Source organism: Falco naumanni, chromosome Z (genome assembly GCF_017639655.2).
Source record: "Falco naumanni isolate bFalNau1 chromosome Z, bFalNau1.pat, whole genome shotgun sequence".
Taxonomy (NCBI): domain Eukaryota; kingdom Metazoa; phylum Chordata; class Aves; order Falconiformes; family Falconidae; genus Falco; species Falco naumanni.
Genome location: NC_054080.1, coordinates 43,318,641 through 43,337,208, shown reverse-complemented (window position 1 = coordinate 43,337,208; position 18,568 = coordinate 43,318,641).

The window sequence follows — 18,568 nt, the reverse complement described above, 5'->3', positions numbered from 1 at the left end:
TTGCTCATTATTAAGCGTTTGAATTTCATCATGAGCTATATACTCCTTCATGCATGGTCACAGATGGTGAAATCCATATTGATCAGGCTCCTAGGTTTCCCACAGAAGCCATGAAAAGAGCCACTGGTAGTGCCGTAATGGAAAAAATATTCTAAAGAGAGAAGGAAAATATGCTTTCTAGTTTAAGGTAGCATCTTTATTAACTGAAAGATATACAAGCTAGTAGGTACATAAGCCTTCGTTATGTTTGATACCTTTTCCAATTCTAATAGTCAAAAGCAAATTACAACTACTGATGAACCTTCTCTGTTCTTAAAGAAATGGCCATCTCAAAATGCAATTCCTATGTGCAAATCTAGTTAACAATAAGCAATGCATAAGACAGAGGATTGATGTGTTCTTTTCAAGATAGAGGTGAACAGTGTTTGGTCAAACAGACATAGCGCCTTCCAGTTAGGATTAGCTTTGACTGGTGTCAAAGCTCTTTCAATGATACAGTGAGGTCCAGGTTTTCCCTGCAGACAGGAAGATCACTGTTTCACCCTCTTCCTACCTCCCTTTCTCGCTCAGTGTGTTGGAACATTTCCCCAGAAGCAGGAGAATCAAGTTTAATTCACTGCCCTGCCTAAAGTAAATTAATGTTACCTATCTTTTTCCTCATTCAAGTATCCTAACCACAAAATTAGTGGGGACAGTGATGGAGTTGATGAGCATCCAGCTACTTAAAGCCACTGCTCCAAGTACCTGTGTTTTACAGTGCCTTATAACTAGACAAAACGGTCTTTGGAGCAGATGCTGGACACCAGATTTCCCTACGCTAGTTGATCACTGATCCATCCCCCATTTCTCTCTGTCTGGTCTGAAAAATCTTATATTATGTTCACAGATTCTGGCTAAATGGTATCTAATCAGTCACTTGAACAACTGTAATGACAGTTTAAAGGACAGGGTTTCTTGTATTGAACAAGAAATATCTGAAACTGTTCAGACAGAAAGGAAGACTGAATCCATCTCCCAAGATTTTGTGTAGTGCTCTTACTTTCAGGTTGCTCTATAACGAAGACAGATGTAATCAATACTTCCTTCTGTTTTATCTTGGGCAAAAGTGGCTGTGACTGTTTCATCATGTGAAACCTTCTCCTGTTTATGTTAGGCAAACTCTGCATATTGACATCAGAGCAGGTCTTTAAAGAATGAGGGAAGAATGTCTCATTTCTGGATTCCAAGATTTTGGCTGTTGAGCTGCTCAGTGCCCACAGGGCTATTGCACATGCTCACAACTTCAGGCTTTTGAGCAATTTTCCTGGGGAAAACAGAACTTGTCAATGCCCCATTGGAAGCAGGTTTGAAAGGTGTCTCTTAGTCCCTTTGACTACAACTAATAATTTCAAAAGTGCCAGATCTCAGGCAAAGGCATTGAAACTCAACCACCTGCACTGTTACATTATTTAGAGCAATCCCCCAGCATTGGATGCTGGAATACTAGCATCTCCCAAATTATTTCTGTGGCCTAAAGAACACTGTTTAGGAGGTAGGGTAAGTCAGTTTTAATGTGGTCACCCCATTTTGGAAGGTAAATCCAATTTAATAACAATGAAGTGGACACTGCCATGCCCACTGACCTCAGTGCCAGAGAACAGTTATGGTGTTTTTACTAGGGTAGAAAACTGGCTCATGTAGGCCTTTTTATTTATAAAAGGTCAGAATAACATTTGAGATTATAATCTTATTAGAATTTACTTCCTGAGTATATAGTACTTTCAAAATAGTTCAAATTTAAATGCTGAATAAATGGGAACACAACTAATTTGACCTTTCTCCACTTAAGCCTCTGTCATGTGAGAAGTAAAATAAGTGCATTCAAAAACATTAAATAATTATTTATTAAAATGTACGACCAAACAATATTGCAATAAAAAAATGGAGAGCTGGACAAGAAGAAATGTGTAGTGAAGCATCCCTCAAGAATCTTCTAAATAGGAAAGTGTTAAAGGAAATTCCTGGGTTTTTTAAACCAAAGGAGATTAAAGGTTACATGACTCAGAGCTGAAAAGTAAAACAACCAATAAAAAACCCACGAAGTTAAAAAGCCACACTAATTCTTCTAGAATGTGAAATAAAATACTGTTCTTGTTAATATTGAAAGGCAGAGAGATCTTCTCAGAGTCTTAGAAAAAAGACTTGAAAAAACATCTGCCAGAGTTTCTACCAATTTAAGAGATCCTCTTTTCTCATCATACAATTACAGAAAAGACAGTTAATCTCAGCAACACAGTATAAGATCAGAAGGAAAAAAAAAAAAAAGATTAATTCTATCGGATGTTCTCTTCTCTAAAAGGTCATTAAAACTAGGTTCCCTCCCACCTGTCTCCAAAACATAAAGAAAAAAATTATGTTCTTATGAGCCCAAATCCATTAACAGACTTACTATACCCTCTAGATATGTGCATTATCTTGCAGATCTTCAACATTTACATAACTAGAGAAGACTACAAATATAACTCTTTACAGTGTGTTGTTATTGTTCTACAGTGAAACTTCTTCCACAAATTGTCATGTATCAGTTTCGCTCACAAATCTTTAACAAAGTGAGTGTGCTGATGTTCATGTATTAGTAAACTTCAAGTAAATACAAAAAGGTTGATCCTCCTAAGGCACATGACTTCTGAAACCCAAAGAACTGCTACTCATTCAGCTGCATTGTTAGGCTTTAGCTGTGATAAGGTCTAAGTGCTTTAGATGACTACACCATGGGGCTAAAACCTTTTAGATATATTCATATTATATTTCATACCACTTTATAGCTATTTGACAATTAACGTAATGTGCTCTGCTGACTCCTGCGGGGGGGGGGGGGGGGGGGGGGGGGGGGGGGTTAACACAAATGTGCCATCACATTTGCTTATTTGATCAGGGAGGAAAAGTATATCATATGACTGTCTTCAGCAGAAATTAAGACAGATCTAGTTTCAAATAGTCATCATTAAATGATAACTGTCAAAGTAAAACTAAGATGATCTGGTGGATAATTTTGAATAAATGGATTTGGAGAGAGGGGGGAAGAGTAACTGTTCACAAGCAATCCAGAACAACAGAAAAAGTTTTGCTCTTAATTAACCAACTATTTGTTATATGATTCACTGCAACAGTATCAAAGATGTTTAGAATAATTCTTACTTTGATGATAAACTTTTTTAAAATCATGGCATTTAAATAAAATATAGTCTTTTCTAAACAAATTTGCTCATGGATTTCTGTACTATATAGTATTAGAGATACTGCTTAAAGTATCTACATCATAACGCTGTAAAATATTCTGACCTTGAGAGCTGTAATTTTGAAAAAGTGGTGTACAACCTGTAAAATTAAATAATTTAACAATAGACGTTATGAATTACTATAGCACGATTCCAACATCTGTAGTGCAGATAAATACCTGTAAGGGTAAGACAGACTGGTTGCATTTTAGAAGTTAGTTGTGAATGGCTTTTAAAATATATTTTGTATTTAATGAGAATAATAATGCTTTCATATTTGCAATAAGTTATGATGAACTGACAGGAAATGCTGCAGCTGCCAAAGACTGAAGGATATATTTTTCTGGAAAGACAGCACTTACCTTTTGCAGCTACTGCAGAGGTTTTTAATTGCATCCAAAGTGACATTTGTGCAGAAACTGAGCTTCACACATTCCAGACAGACCTAACAAAAGCTGACCAGCAGGTGCACCCTGATACCCACAAACAAAATAAAAATTAACCTTATATTCTTTCATGTATCTTTAAAAATATGTTTATGGGTTGTATAGGCAGAGACCTGCACATCACATCATTGTAAGGGCTAGGGCAGCTTTACTTTTGGAAAACCAGAAACAACTATTAAATGCAGAATCCTAGTAAAGTTGATGAAGTTTGAATTTAATTTTCCATGCTTTAGAAAAATCAAAGGAAAGAAAGGGAAATTATATATAAGCTGGGAAAGGGGGAAACTCTGGGAATAGTAGCAAGCTTTGTAAAAAATATTAACTAAAGGGGAATTTTAGTGTGTAACTTTCAAGGTTAGGAAGAGACACTTCAGCTATTTAAGCTGGACTTGTGGACAGTTTTCCTCATCTTCGTCGTATCACTGCTACTTCCTAGATACCATAATTCAGCTGGCTCTGCTACTGTTATTAGACCATTTCTTGGCGCAGATTTGGCCTGTTCTAACTAGCACTTTCTGAACAATTCCCAGGCAGCTAGAATGGTTCAGAGACTGTTCCCAAAATGGGATGTGCATGCAGTCAGACTGCACAGATGTGTTGTGCCAGGTGGATTGATTTCAGTACCCAGGAACACTCCCAGGCACACTCATTTATTTACTAGTAGAGATGTAAGAGCTATTACTTTTCTCTCAGGGCAGTGGGGTGCCAATAAATTTTGAAGAAAAATTGTCAAGTAGCACATTTCTTGAAAGTGATCTAAAAATATATAAACAGAGCAATGACTAAGATAAAGAAAAGGAAGTCCCTCTTCCTTTGCAATTCCCATTTCCTATAATGGCAAACAGTGGTAACTACTTCTAACAACTCATCTGTGGTAATTGTATGCATTCAGTAACTGAACTTGAACCATTCCATTTAAATGCAAGATGATTCATAGGTCTGTTAAGAACTTTGCCACTACTTCAGCAGGGTCAGGATTCTATGCAGACAGCTTAAGCAGCAAGAAAAAAACCAAAACAAAACCCCACCAAAACAGTCCAAAACCAGTTACTATAAAGAAGCATATATGACAATGCATCAGACCAGCTATTCTTCCAGATTTTATTTCAAACTAATTAAACAGAAAACGAATCAGCTGTATCTTGTAAATCTTAAAATTAAATTTATTTCGTTATATTTATACAAGGACAGGAACAGAACTCTAACAAGGTTTTGGGTTTTGCAAAAGATTTGGGTTTTATACAATAATTTAAAAAGTGAAAGCAATGACTGTAATTCAAAACACAGCATCTAGGAACTTAGGAAACATAACTGGCAATGAGGAATTTATCAGTCCGTCTCCAGCATAACCCACAGCTTGGGATACAGATACCATTCTCATATGCAGGGGCGGGGTAGGATGGTGGTATAACTTTAATTGCTATTTTAACATGAATGTAGACTATACAGCAAAGCCCACGCGTCATGCAGAAAGTTCTAAGAGCTTGTTTTCGATTCAGATTTTTATAATAGGTACTTATCATCAAAATACATTATTATGTCTAAGTACTCCATTTTGTTCACTTATCGTAACTCAAGGAATAACATTAGAAAGTGACAATATGTCAGTTAATAAGACAAAAGAAAATTTATCTGTTTTTCAATAGAAATAGAGTTGGAAAGTAATAATTTAAAGAATTCCACAGAAAACATAAATGTAAAATTGTAAATAATAACTGATAAATTAAAACCAATTCTAATGACTACATTCATATGAATTCTTTCAATGGACAGAATCATAGAATCATTTAGGTTGGAAAAAACCTCTCAGATCATTGAGTCCAACCATTAACCCAGGACTGCTGAGTCCAACACTAAACCCTAACCCTGTCACTAAGTACCACATCCACACATTTTTTAAACACCTCCAGGAATGGTGACTCTACCGCCTCCCTGGGCAGCCTGTTCAATGCTTCACTGGCCTTTCAGTGAAATATCCGATATAAACCTCCCCTGGTGCAACTTGAGGCTGTTTCCTTTTGGTCCTGTCACTTCTATGGGAGAAGAGACCTGCCCCCACCTGCCTACAGCCTCCTTCCAGGCAGCTGTAGGGAACAATAAGGTCCCCTCTGAGTCTCCTCCTCTCCAGACTGAACAGCCCCCGTTCCCTCAGCCGCTCCCCGTCAGCCTTGTGCCCCAGACCCTGCACCAGCCTCGCTGCCCGCTCTGGCCACGCTGCAGCACCTCAGCGTCCCTCTTGCAGCGAGGGGCCCAAACCTGAACACAGCGTTCGAGGTGCGGCCTCACCAGTGCCCAGTACAGGGGGACCATCGCTGCCCTGGTCCTGCTGGCCACACCGTGTCTGGTACCAGCCAGGGTGCTGCTGGCCGCCTTGGCCACCTGGGCACACTGCTGGCTCACGCCCAGCCGGCTGTGGACCAGCACCCCCAGGCCCTTTCCCACCAGGCCCTTTCCAGCCGCTCTGCCCCAGCCTGTAGCGCTGTGTGGGGCTGCTGTGACCCAAGGGCAGGACCCGGCACTGAGCCCTGTTGAGCCCCATACAATTGGCCTCGACCCATCGCTCCAGCCTGTCCAGATCCCTCTGGATGGCATCCCTTCCCTCTAGCATGTTGACCACATCACACAGTTTGATATGGTTGGCAAACTTGCTGAGGATGCGTTTGATCCCACTGTCCACAAAGACATTGAACACCACTGGATCCAGTACAGAGCCCCGAGGAATGCCACTCATCATTGATCATCCAGCCAATTCGTTATCCACTGGGTGGTTCACCTGTCAAATCCATGCCTCTCCAGTTTAGAGACAAGGATGTTATGTGGGACAGTGTCAAATGCTTTGCACAAGTCCAGGTAGATGATATCAGTCGCTCTTCCCTGATCCATCAACACTGTAAGGCCACCAAATTTGTCAGGCCTGACTTGCCCTTACTGAAGCCATGTTCACTGTCACCAGTCACCTCCTTATTTTCCATGTGCCTTAGCATAGCTTCCAGAAGGATTTGTTCCATGATCTCGCCAGGCACTAAGGTGAGACTGACTGGCCTCAAGTAGTTCCTTGGGTCTTCTTTATTTCCCTTTTTAAATACGGGAGTTATGTTTCCCCTTTCCCAGTCCTTAGGAATTTCACTGGACTGCAACAAATTCTCAAATATGAGGGAGAGTAGCTTAGCCACTTCTTCCACCAGTTCCCTCGGTACCTGCAGATGGATCTCATCACAACCCATGGACTTGTGCACCTTCAGGTTCCTTAGACAGTCTCAGACCTGATCTTCTCCTACAGTGGGAGGTTCTTCATTTTCCCAGTCCCTGCCTTTGCCTTCTGCAACATGGATGGTGTGGCTGGAGCACCTGTGAATGAAGACCAAGGCAAAAATGTCATTGACTACCTCACACAGTTTGCAGTCACCTGAATCTTCATAGAAGTACAGAGACACAAACATGTACTGAAGATGGTATTTCTAATTACAAGTGCTTCTGGTCAAACATCAAGTACACCACCTACCCCACCACCAATTAACGATTTTTTTCTGACACATCATCTCTAACAAAAAACTCCAGAAACATTTCTGGTCCAGGAATCAAGTAAATAGAATTTACCTCTTTCAACCAGAATTCTCAGAGTTTTGAGGCAGCTGTCATCTAAAAGAGAAACTGAAGCAGCTAATCATCAAATAGACCATACTAAACACACTACAAAAAATCCCTGAAATCTTTATTGGAACCACCTATTTTCATTCATTTGTATGGCAGATTTTGTGTGTTTGTGGCATTCATGTATACATACAAACTTACATATGTATACCAGCATATGCACATACATAAACAAACAGAACGGACTCAGACAAGATCAGAGAAATTGCAGCTCAGAATGAAAAAACACATGCCTATATACTTTCCATACAATACTATCTTCATATTCTTTGAAATGTGAACTAATAGTATTCCAGTCATCACAAGTATGTGCAGATAATAAATTCTGAATGAAATCTGTGAACATTGTGCCTGAATGACAGTGCAGATTATGCTTACATATCTGGCTATTTGAAATGTCACCTACACTTAGGTAACACAAACCAACACGCGCATAGACTGCTGTTCTGAAAGACAATTTTGGAAGGAAAATGATCATGTGTAATGTGAATCATACACCGGCTGTTGCCTTCTGGTTTCATGTTCACTAGTCAATTAAGATTTGTCATTTTGTTCAAGAAGAAACCTTTAAGATGTTTGCTTTTTCAACACCTTTGAATATTTCTCTGAAATAAGAATTTGACTTAAAATGTCAACGTTTTTTAAAAATTAAATACATAATAGTTTTTCTATGAAAATAAAAAAGGACAAAATGTTTTTAAGAATTCCAAGAAAATACTTCAAATAGACAAAACATATATTTTCCTGCTAGTAGTCATATAGATGAGAGCAGTAACAAAAAGAATATTGGAATCACTGCCTACAACCATTGGAAAAGAAATGTGGTGGTCAACGCATTTGTAAAACATTTGTTACTAGCTCACATGTAAAGAAAAACCCAGTGAATCAATGACCAGAGACTGCTGTGTGCTCTGCCTGAGTCTTCCAGGTAATCTAGCGACCAGCCAGGGTTCATCATTTCCTGCAAGAAAGTGATTGGTAAGGACAAAACTTTTCCTCTGTAATAATCTGTATTATTAATAAGAAATTACTGTCAGTGATCTAGCCAAGAGTTAAGCAGTTAGTTTAAATTTTGAGAAGTATTTCTCACCTTTACAAGAAAAGTTTGTTAGCCTCTGCTTTCATTTCTGAGATATCTGCACCTTATCACAGGCCGTTACAAATTAAAGTAACACACATTAGCTAACATTCTTTACAAATATGAAAAATTTTATATATCTCAATATATATGTAAAAATATAACTAGAAATTATTATTAATATTTTTCCTATTCTCTATTCTATAAAACACACACATAAATATTTTTTTCTAGGAGGGATTACAAATCTAGAGAAATGTTCTAAAATTATATTTGTGTTACATTTCTACATACAATAGTTCATCTGCCTATGAAAAAACATAAAACATACAGATGAATAATAACATAATTCAATTCAATTCATACATTATAAACAAAGAAGTATTTTGAATATATGAAAATTTACTAAGACAATATATGGCAGGTGGAGCTTGTAATTTTGATTATTAAACAGTATATAAATTAATGCAGTAAAAACTGTAAGGATAGCAATTCCAATAAACCTCAAACCATAAAACATTTAAAATGTTTCTTCTTCAGCTGTAAATATTTACTAGAAGCAATATTTTTGTCAGGATGTGCATGCAGGGCTTTCAAATTGAGAAGCATCTATGTCATGGCTAGGGAAGAAGTTAATGGTTATCCACAGTATAGCACAATGGGGACCTGTACGTTACATCCAAGGATGGTGTAACGGTGCATCAGCTGGGATTGCGTAGGAAGGGGAGGATAGAAGAAAGAAGACCACAGAGAAAATCTGGCTTGCTGACAATTTTTCATTCAAAGTATGAGTCTACACATTTCAGGAACAAGAAATCGAATTTCTAAGTCAGCACCCCATTAATGTGCAGAGTTTTGCTATGCCAATGGTTTGTTCCAAAGAAAGGAGGAGAATGAACCATTGGATTATCTGTGAATTTCTGCACAGCAAGCACCATTCTGATTTTAGTTTGCAACACTGTGATATAATATCAACATATCAACATATAATATCACAATAGTTTGCAACACTGTGATATGCCTTAACCAAGGATTGCTGGTATAATTCTTACTTAGAGAAGGATACCAACCATGCTGTGTCATTAAGATACACCTAACACTGAAGGTTATGCCACATAAGCCATGTCTGAATGCCCATAATTAGCAAGGAAATTTCTACAAAAGAAACAAAACTGCTAAATAACTCTTACAGCAAAAAAAGATAGAAAATGAAAAAGAATACTAATTACTTTCAGCATATTAAACCTCAGACAAGTTTTGGTGGGTTTTTTTGGGTTTTTGTTTTTGTTAAAAAAAAACCCTTCTTTTACTTGTTGCTGTAGAGCTCAGAGCAAGATGATGAAGCTGGCAACAGCTGCCTGCCAAAGCCTGAATTCCTGTATAAGTCACTTTTTACAGCCACAGTTATCAAGATACCTGTAGATATCAGAACAATCGATTACTTCCAAAGTATGTATGCTATGAGCACATCATGAAATTAAGAAAGTCTTCATCTATATTTAGATCTATATACATTTACTGTATATTTTAAATTAGTAGTAAGACCATCACAGAAGTTGTTTGATTACTCTAAAATGTATACACTCTATACTAAAATACATTGATTCTCACTTCTCCTGCTTATATTATGGCTTCACTTTAAAATAATTTTGTAAAAAACTGTTAATGAGAAGGATTTTCACTAGATCAACAGGATAGTCTCCGTAGAAAAGAAAGTTGCTTATACTAAGACACCTCCTCCACCTTGTGCTCAGGCTCTTTTATATACATGCTCACTTTTGACAAGGAAAATTTAATGATTCCCAGAATACAAATGAATTATATGCAACCAAGACTTAAAGTTAATGTTCTATAAACACGTTTAATTTGAATTCTAAATGTGAGATCCACTAGATTTTCTTGCAACTCTTATGCCTAAGCAGCTCATGAATGTCAATCTCATAGCGTAAGACAAAAACCCAGTGGTGAGTGTTCAATCATGAATTGTGTCACCGAAGATAGATAATAAACTTGGGAAGCTTACAACTATGTCATGACAGTATGGGATTTTAGAGCATTAAATGACCAATTAAGAATTAAAATGGCAGAATAGTTACTAAGGCATATTTTGTGCATAGATAGATAGATAAATAGATAGATATAAATAGATATAGATATAATGTGCTAGAATAAAATTTATGCTAAACCATCATATCAAATAACAACATGAAATCCGTTTATTCTAAATAGACTGCAAGAACATTTTCTTCCTGGTGGATTCTACTATCATGTTCCCACTCGGAGGCTATAAATCTAAGCAACATTTGTTTACCTAAGAATTTCATGAGTGCGAGCATGCTAGAGGGCTCTGTTAGGAAAGTAATGCTATGTTCTTGCTTTGATACCAATTTTCATAAGTAACTAGCAGGCTCAGCTAAAACATTCAACAACATGGTTAATGAGCATGAGGAAGGAGTGCTTCAATTATTACCACCAGGCACCATCAAAATACCCAAGACAGATGGACAGAAGCAATCTCTGCTACCTCATCATCTTCTGTCATTCCAGCTGCATAGAACCACACAGAAAGATAAAAGGAATTATGAGAAGTTATAGCTTCAGTGAACTCAGAATTATGTAGCTGAAAAGGAAAGCTTAATTGAAGTAGGTGTTGTCACAGTATCTCACTCCTTAAATAAATACTGTAACTGGTTTTTTTTCATTTACATATATTAAAAAGGTGAGGGAAAAAAAAGAAAACAGTGAAATTCTTGTCAGTATTTCTATAGAAAATAATTACTTCTCCAGCAATTTAATAATTCAGAATGTTGCAGTCTTGCATAAAGTATCATGATTTCATCACAGAAATGTCTTTACAGAGCAATAACATAATGTTTTGATTGTTCACAGCAAGATAAGTATTTCTACAGAGAATCACTATCTTCTCCTGTTGGATACACTCTGAGGAAAAATTGATGTTTCCATCTTTCTCTAAATCAGAATTGCTGAAAAAATGGATATTTATACAGATGTAGCCAGCTTCTGCCAAATAGGACATCATTCAAAAGACCTATGCTTTCAATCACTAGAACCAGGAAGACTAACTGTTGATTCAGGACTCGCATACCTCCACAGTGACATCTCCAGTAAAGAAACCACAGTCTCTGCTTTTGGAATACCAGCAAGACTCACATGATTTTTCAAATGGCTGAAATATTCAAATTGACAAGACTCTCATATGGACAAACATTTTCCTTTCAGCATTCAACTTTGTACTGATCATTCATAAACAGGTACTAAAGTCCACCAGTTTTGATCTGTCACTTGTGAAGAGGAGCTGAAAACTAAATACCTCAGCTTAGGACACTGAGTCATAATAAAATGGACAGCAATATCTCTCATCTAAAATGCAGCACATAGAGGGGAAATGAAATACGAACTCTTTAAATATGTGCCTAAACATACCTGCCTAAAATTTCCCTGCCAGAACATTGAGTGGCAGCTGAAAACAATAAAATCCAATGGCCATTCATGCTTGCACAACTTGTCTGTAGATAAGCAGTATACAGTTATCATTATACCCAACTTTATCATCAAAACATGCCTGGTGGTGAAGCCTCTTAGGGTTACATGGTCCTCGCTCCTTGAAAAATTAGCCCTTTTTTTCAAAAAAAAGATGACATGATAACAAAGTAAAATGTGTAGTAGTAACAGTTAAGACTGAAGTTTGCAACACATATTGATTCCATTATCACGCATACATAACATAGCTGGATCCTCCCCTCACAGGCTCACTCTGCTATGAGCATCATGCGAACTCAGAGCAGATCTTCCCAAACCATGACATCTTCATTGACCAAAGACCTCTAACAACACATTGTCTGTTGCTAAGTCAAGGGTCGTCACTATTTCCTTACTAGTTAGGCAAAATACAGAACTATACATTGATTTAAGCTACCAAAATAAATAAAAGGAGCAGATAGTTATTTGCAAGAAAAGACCTCATAGCAACAGGTTTTTTTCTTAATAACAGAATTTTATTACTGTCTGTGTTTTGTTCATTATCACAGGAAGCATTCACATCCTTTCACTGAGGATATCTTTCCACTTTATACCCCAATTGTGTTTTTTAAAGCTGTATGTAATGACTCCTACTGATACTCAATGAGACCTGGTAACTTCCTGTCTTTTCTATACATTAAATTCAGTCTGCAGAAAACACTCTGCAACGCATGAGTGTCAGACACCATCACCATATTTTTAGGGTTCTCTTTTTTGTAAAATATGTAGGAGACATTCACAATCTTTATATTATGCCATTTGTATAATACCATGCCCGCACTCTTTAAAAAAACAAGACGTGGAGGCACTACCGTGAGTCTTATGGATTACACAAAATGCTGCAAGTACATAGGAAATATCAACACATAGCATTACAAATATCAGCAAATATGATGCAAATAATATAGATACAAATCAAACTGCACCTAGTAATTTTAAAATTAATTGAGGCAAGAGCAAGAAATCAAAACTTCATTACCACATTGAGCCCAGTTACACTGAGTGCAGTTTTCTCAGATATTCCAAACTATGTGATGAACAGGCATGGGTAATGCTTAGGACTCTGCCAGTGTTCTGAATAGCCACTAGCCATGGAGCTTACACATTTGGCAGTTAGAGAATGACAGCCAAATAGTTTTAGTTTTCTATGTCTGGGAACAAAAGGATGAAATTACAGAAACATCAAATTCAAGATCATTAATACAAAAGCCCCCAAAAATACAAAATTTGTTTTAAATTGTTTCAGTTTTCTTTTTCCTAAATAGACCAGACATCAAGAAGATTGCAAACATTGACACAGAGGCACTGATGACTTCCTACTATCCAGTTCTGGATAATGTGGGAAGAAACATGTAAAACAGAAACTTCTAAATACCACAGAAAAAGAAATGGGTAGTCAAATATTAGTCCCTGTGTCTGAATCTCCTTGTCTGGGTATTACAGTGATGGAAACCTCTTCAGGTATCTAATTATTTTAAATTTTCATCTTGATAGACCATAATCCTAGACATATAAACTGAAGATGTTGGTGGATGAAAATGTGAATACAAAGCTCTTAGGATGGCACCTAATTTCTTATATATCAACTCTCCCCTCTCCCTCTTGAACAGACCCTTTAGCCACAGTTTCCAGTACAACATAACTCACAACCTGGAAGGACTCAACCCCTCTCCCAGAACTTACATTACAACAACACACAATCCATTAGAAAGTAGGAAAGTAGCGAGAGAAATGAAAGAGATACTGAATGAGAAAGTTACATGTTTGGCCTTGAAAGCAGTAACAGATGTTGACATATATGGTCATTTAAGGACTACTTCATAGTCCATTACCATGCTAATATCATGCAAATATAAATATACTTAATAAAATCTATTTGTTTTCTAAAACTAGAACAGGATTTAAGATGTTGGATTTCAGCAGATGAACAATTTTAATTCATCATCTTTCCTCAATGCCTTATAAGGTGCATTTAGTGGTATGATAATATAGACATTAATCAAGGTTCAACACAGCTCCAAGTCAGAGAATGAGGAAACCTTACTTCTCTGATTCTGCACTTTACTGTTATAGCATAGCATTGCACTGAGGATTGGTTGGGTTTTTTTCCTCTTAGGTGCTTTGGAGGATCACATCAATAAAATATGTGAATCCTTTGAAATGCAACTTAAATTCTCTTACAATTCCTCTGAGAGATAAGTAAACAATAGTATTTTGTATTAGTTTACTTTTACTTAAGAAAAGGTGACTTGCCAAAGGTTGGAGCATCTATAATGAAACAGAAGACAAAACACATTGCTTCAATCTCAACTCCACTTGCTTCTTTAATGTTTAACTAGTAAAACTATTGCTGAGCAACAGCAGTCACCAAAGACCTCACTTGCAGCTGAACTAGCAACTCAAGCCTCAGACAGATCAAACTGCCTTGAAAATACAGACTATGGTTAGTGACTAACTAGAATTATTCACTAGACACCTTCTGTATTCTGCAACAAACCAGACTGCAGCTTGAAATGGTTCATTCATTCCAAAGGAGCCCTGCAGGACAAGGTGGTAGGTTTTATAGCCACTTTCACATGGCAAATATATACCCAGATAAGAAAGTCCCTGTTTAAATTTCTGATCATAAGTTGGAACCTGCTGTGTGCTGGAAACTTTATGATGTGCTTATTTCCTGAATCTAGTAGGACACAAAAAAGAAGCACTTTCCTCCTCAGCAGAAATATATCTCATTTATACTTGTAGTATTTTATTCTTTGTTCCTATTCACATTTTCCTTTGACATTTTTCCTTCTCTCTGACACTTTAACATCTATTTTTAGAAAGCATTTGTCCCATATGATCATGATTAATCTTTGTCTCTTCCAAATCTTTTCATTTCATCGCAGGAAGAAAAGAGACAAAACAAGTTATTTTGTATTCTCTGCTTCTGATGCCATTTCTACTATTTCTAAGAATGAGAGGAATTCCTGTTTCCATGTACTGCATAACCCATTCCATTTGTCATCACATTTTGCAGATCATTATGGTCATTCCTGTCTTACAAAATGTGAGGGGATTAATATTTAATACAAGACTTACACATAACTGCAGGAACAGGTGTTCTTTTGAAAGTGGTAAAATAGAAGTCGGAGAAGAACTGTCAGGGACAGCATTGAAACTTTAATTGCGGGATACAGATCCTGGCTGGCTTGTTTATAACTACACATTTTCTTGCATTTGGCAACCACCTGTTCTCACTCTGTCATGCAGCCATACGTAGACATACAGGGAATGGAAGCAGAATTCAGTAGTCAAGTACTCTGTATAAATCTGCAGCTGCTGCTGCGATCACAGCTTGTGTGCCATGCCTCAGCTGGCACTGAATGAACGCTTAGCTGCATCACTGCAGCACCGTGGAGCATAATTGTGGCCACTACAAACATGCAAAGCAGCTAAACACGTATCTGTGCAGTTACTCTGCGCTGCCTTTCTCTCTACAGTGATCCTAGTGCTTAGCCAAGCTAGTTTAAAGCCAGTACTGATATCCCTAAAGGACATATGACCAATCTTGGTGAAGAGGTTCTTGGAATAACTGTTATGGAGTTATCCAGAGCAGGAAAGCACAAGAGCTTCCCTGGCAGAGCACTACTCTGCAACACTGCCCGCAGGGCCCCTGCTCTCACGTTTTGAGACAGCTGTAGGACTTGCACACACATCTGCCAATATCAGTGCAGACAGCCCCCAAATCAATTAGGTGCTTTTGTGGTTTTTAAGCTGTGAAACCCAGTTTGCCCTGTGAAATGCACAGTGACCACACAAATTATGTTCACCAGGTGTGAAAATGAGGCCAATCTTAAAGTGCTTCTGTAAATAACCAATTTTAGATGTCTAACCTTGAAAGGGAAGACACAGACTAAAGACTGCATCAAAATTACTACCGAAGATAATGTTGTCATTATGTTAGACAGCTATTATTATTGAAATAGTGTTTTTTCAACAGTAACTGTGTTTCCTACTTTTGAAGCTGAAAAGTTTGGTTTTGGCTCACGAATTGCATTTCTTTCTTTTATAACAGATAAGAAGATCCCTCCTCCCCGCCTGCTACAGAAGAAATCTAATATCGTACTCACAAACAAACCAGATCAACTCCTGAGAGGCAGTCTGGAGAGTCAGGTGCTCCTGTAACATCAGTTAGTATCCTACTGAGTTCCCTTTACATTAGCCAAGGATTTAACTCATCACATAAAATTCCAATTCAGTGTGAGGAGCAGGGTCCTGCCCTAAGTTTAACATACATTAATTTATGGTAGTACATGGTACCACATGATATGAAATAGGAAGGACAGATAAAGGGTCAGCAATTCATCACATAAAGGTATTTTTATGTCATTCTAAGTAAAATATTCAGACAGATGCTAAACTAAAAGAAAACACTTAAGTATCTTCAAAGCTTTGAAACATACATGATATATTTGCTGAAGAAAATCAGATGGATAAGGTTCTGTTTCCATCATTTTAATTCATAATGCATATTCTTTGCACAGAATATTAAAGAACTGCTTGAAGACAATGCAGCTTACTGCTATCACTTTCATTTCTTCTTGTTAATGTAATTTATTTGAATAAATGCACCATACAACCAAATTCTTGAACTATGAAAAAAAAAATCATATTCTTCTCTGGAAAAAGCAGCACAAGTAATAGTTTTCATTGAATGATATTACTACAATATCTGAAGTACGTCATCTTTACCAATAAATTATGTGTATGCTGAATTCTCAAGTATTAACAATTAACATGCTTCAAACAGGTGAAAATTGATTTTTAGTGCTCAACTTCTGGCAACTTCTTTAACTGAGGACAACTGGCATTACCATGAAAATTTCCATAATTTTTTGCAAAAGTCAACCTTCAGGAACTTCTCAAATTTCTAAGACATGTGAGAAACCATCAAACTATGTCTTTCAATGCATCAGGTCTTAATATGAACATGATGCACTGCATAGTAGTGGACTATCACATGTAATCCACATGTGCCATCTTCCCCCACTGCAAAAACAGAACAAGAATTTGGCCACTGGTACAGGATTGCCACATTCCTGGCAGCCTGATCAAAGCTACTGATCTGTATGGCTACCAGATACCTGGACATCTCAGAATTCTGCAAATACGGAGATTGCACACGCAGTGAGCTAGCACATCTTGCATGCACTGGACCCTATGCATGTGTCGTACTCGATCAGTACAGCTAACACAGATGGCCCAAACTTTTTTGCACTTACTACCCATGTTCTGACCACTATGGACTGTCTATGCACACATATCTACTATTTCTCAACAGAAGTACAGGTAACTTACAGTCTCACTCTATTAATGAACATACCTGAGTGAATAAAATGTACTAGTTATTAGCATTAGTTTGAAATAATAATGATGTGCTACCTTTTGCACTTAAGATAATGCAGGTCTTTGAATGTGTATTCATTCATATGTGTAAGTATATACTTATATATTTTTATATATTGAATTAAAAAGATCTCATTTTACACCTAAGCTGAACAAAAGTGGAACTGTTGACCTGCTTAAAAAAGTAAGAAAGAAATTTCCTTAGACAACTTTGCTTAAAAATATGTATATTAATAGAATCAATTGTGTACTCATCTTTTGAGCAGTGACTAAGCATGGAATCACTTTATTATTTTCTGTACACACAGAGACATCCGAAAAAAGGAACAAAACATAAAGCACTTCCCACAATCCTGGAAAGCAAACAAAATTTTACAAATCTTGCCATAAAGATATGAGCAAAAAAGACTTACATGACTGAATCATATGGTGCAAAATATGAATCCAGAGAGGACAACTGTTTGGCTGACGTGTGAGTTTATCTATGGTCAGTTTGAAGAGGAATGGACTGGCTTACCCCTTCAGCTAGAAGAATCAGTCTAAAGGAGGACTGAATAGCCTATGCTACTGTACAGATCCCAAGCATGCAAAAGAAGTAGAAATGATCAGTTTAGACAGTACTCAGTTCAAAGGCTGTATTCAGCCAACTTGTCAGACTGGCCCTCACTAGTATTTTCAACCATTGCCCAAATACCATCAGAGAACCTTCCCGTCCCCCGACATCAGGCAGGTGCTGGAGTCAAGACTGGATTTCGTGACCAAATTTTAATTCATCTGTCCTCATTGTATACTGAAGATATTCTGAGGTAGTTAGACAAACTCTGTCTTAGAAAGAAGGTTGAAGAGCAAGCATTTCTGATGTTCCTCCCAACAAATCACAGTAAGAGATTTGCTGCTGGACAAAAACAATTGACTGTCTGAGCTATTAGACCATCTGCCTCCTTTCCAGCCAAACAAGGTTTCTGCCTGAAACTCAGCTCCACTACATTTGAGAAGAAACCTACATCAACATACATATATACCTTTAACTTCATTCACAATTATTTTTTTATCCCACCCCCACCCCCCAGCCTAAGCAAATATCTGAGGAAAAGAACTGGGCACTGACAATAAACAAAAGAAAAATAAGTGAAAATAGGTCTCATCCACCTGAGTTTCTTCATCCTCTGCTTCACATTTAGCAATAACAAATGGAATGTCAGCAACAC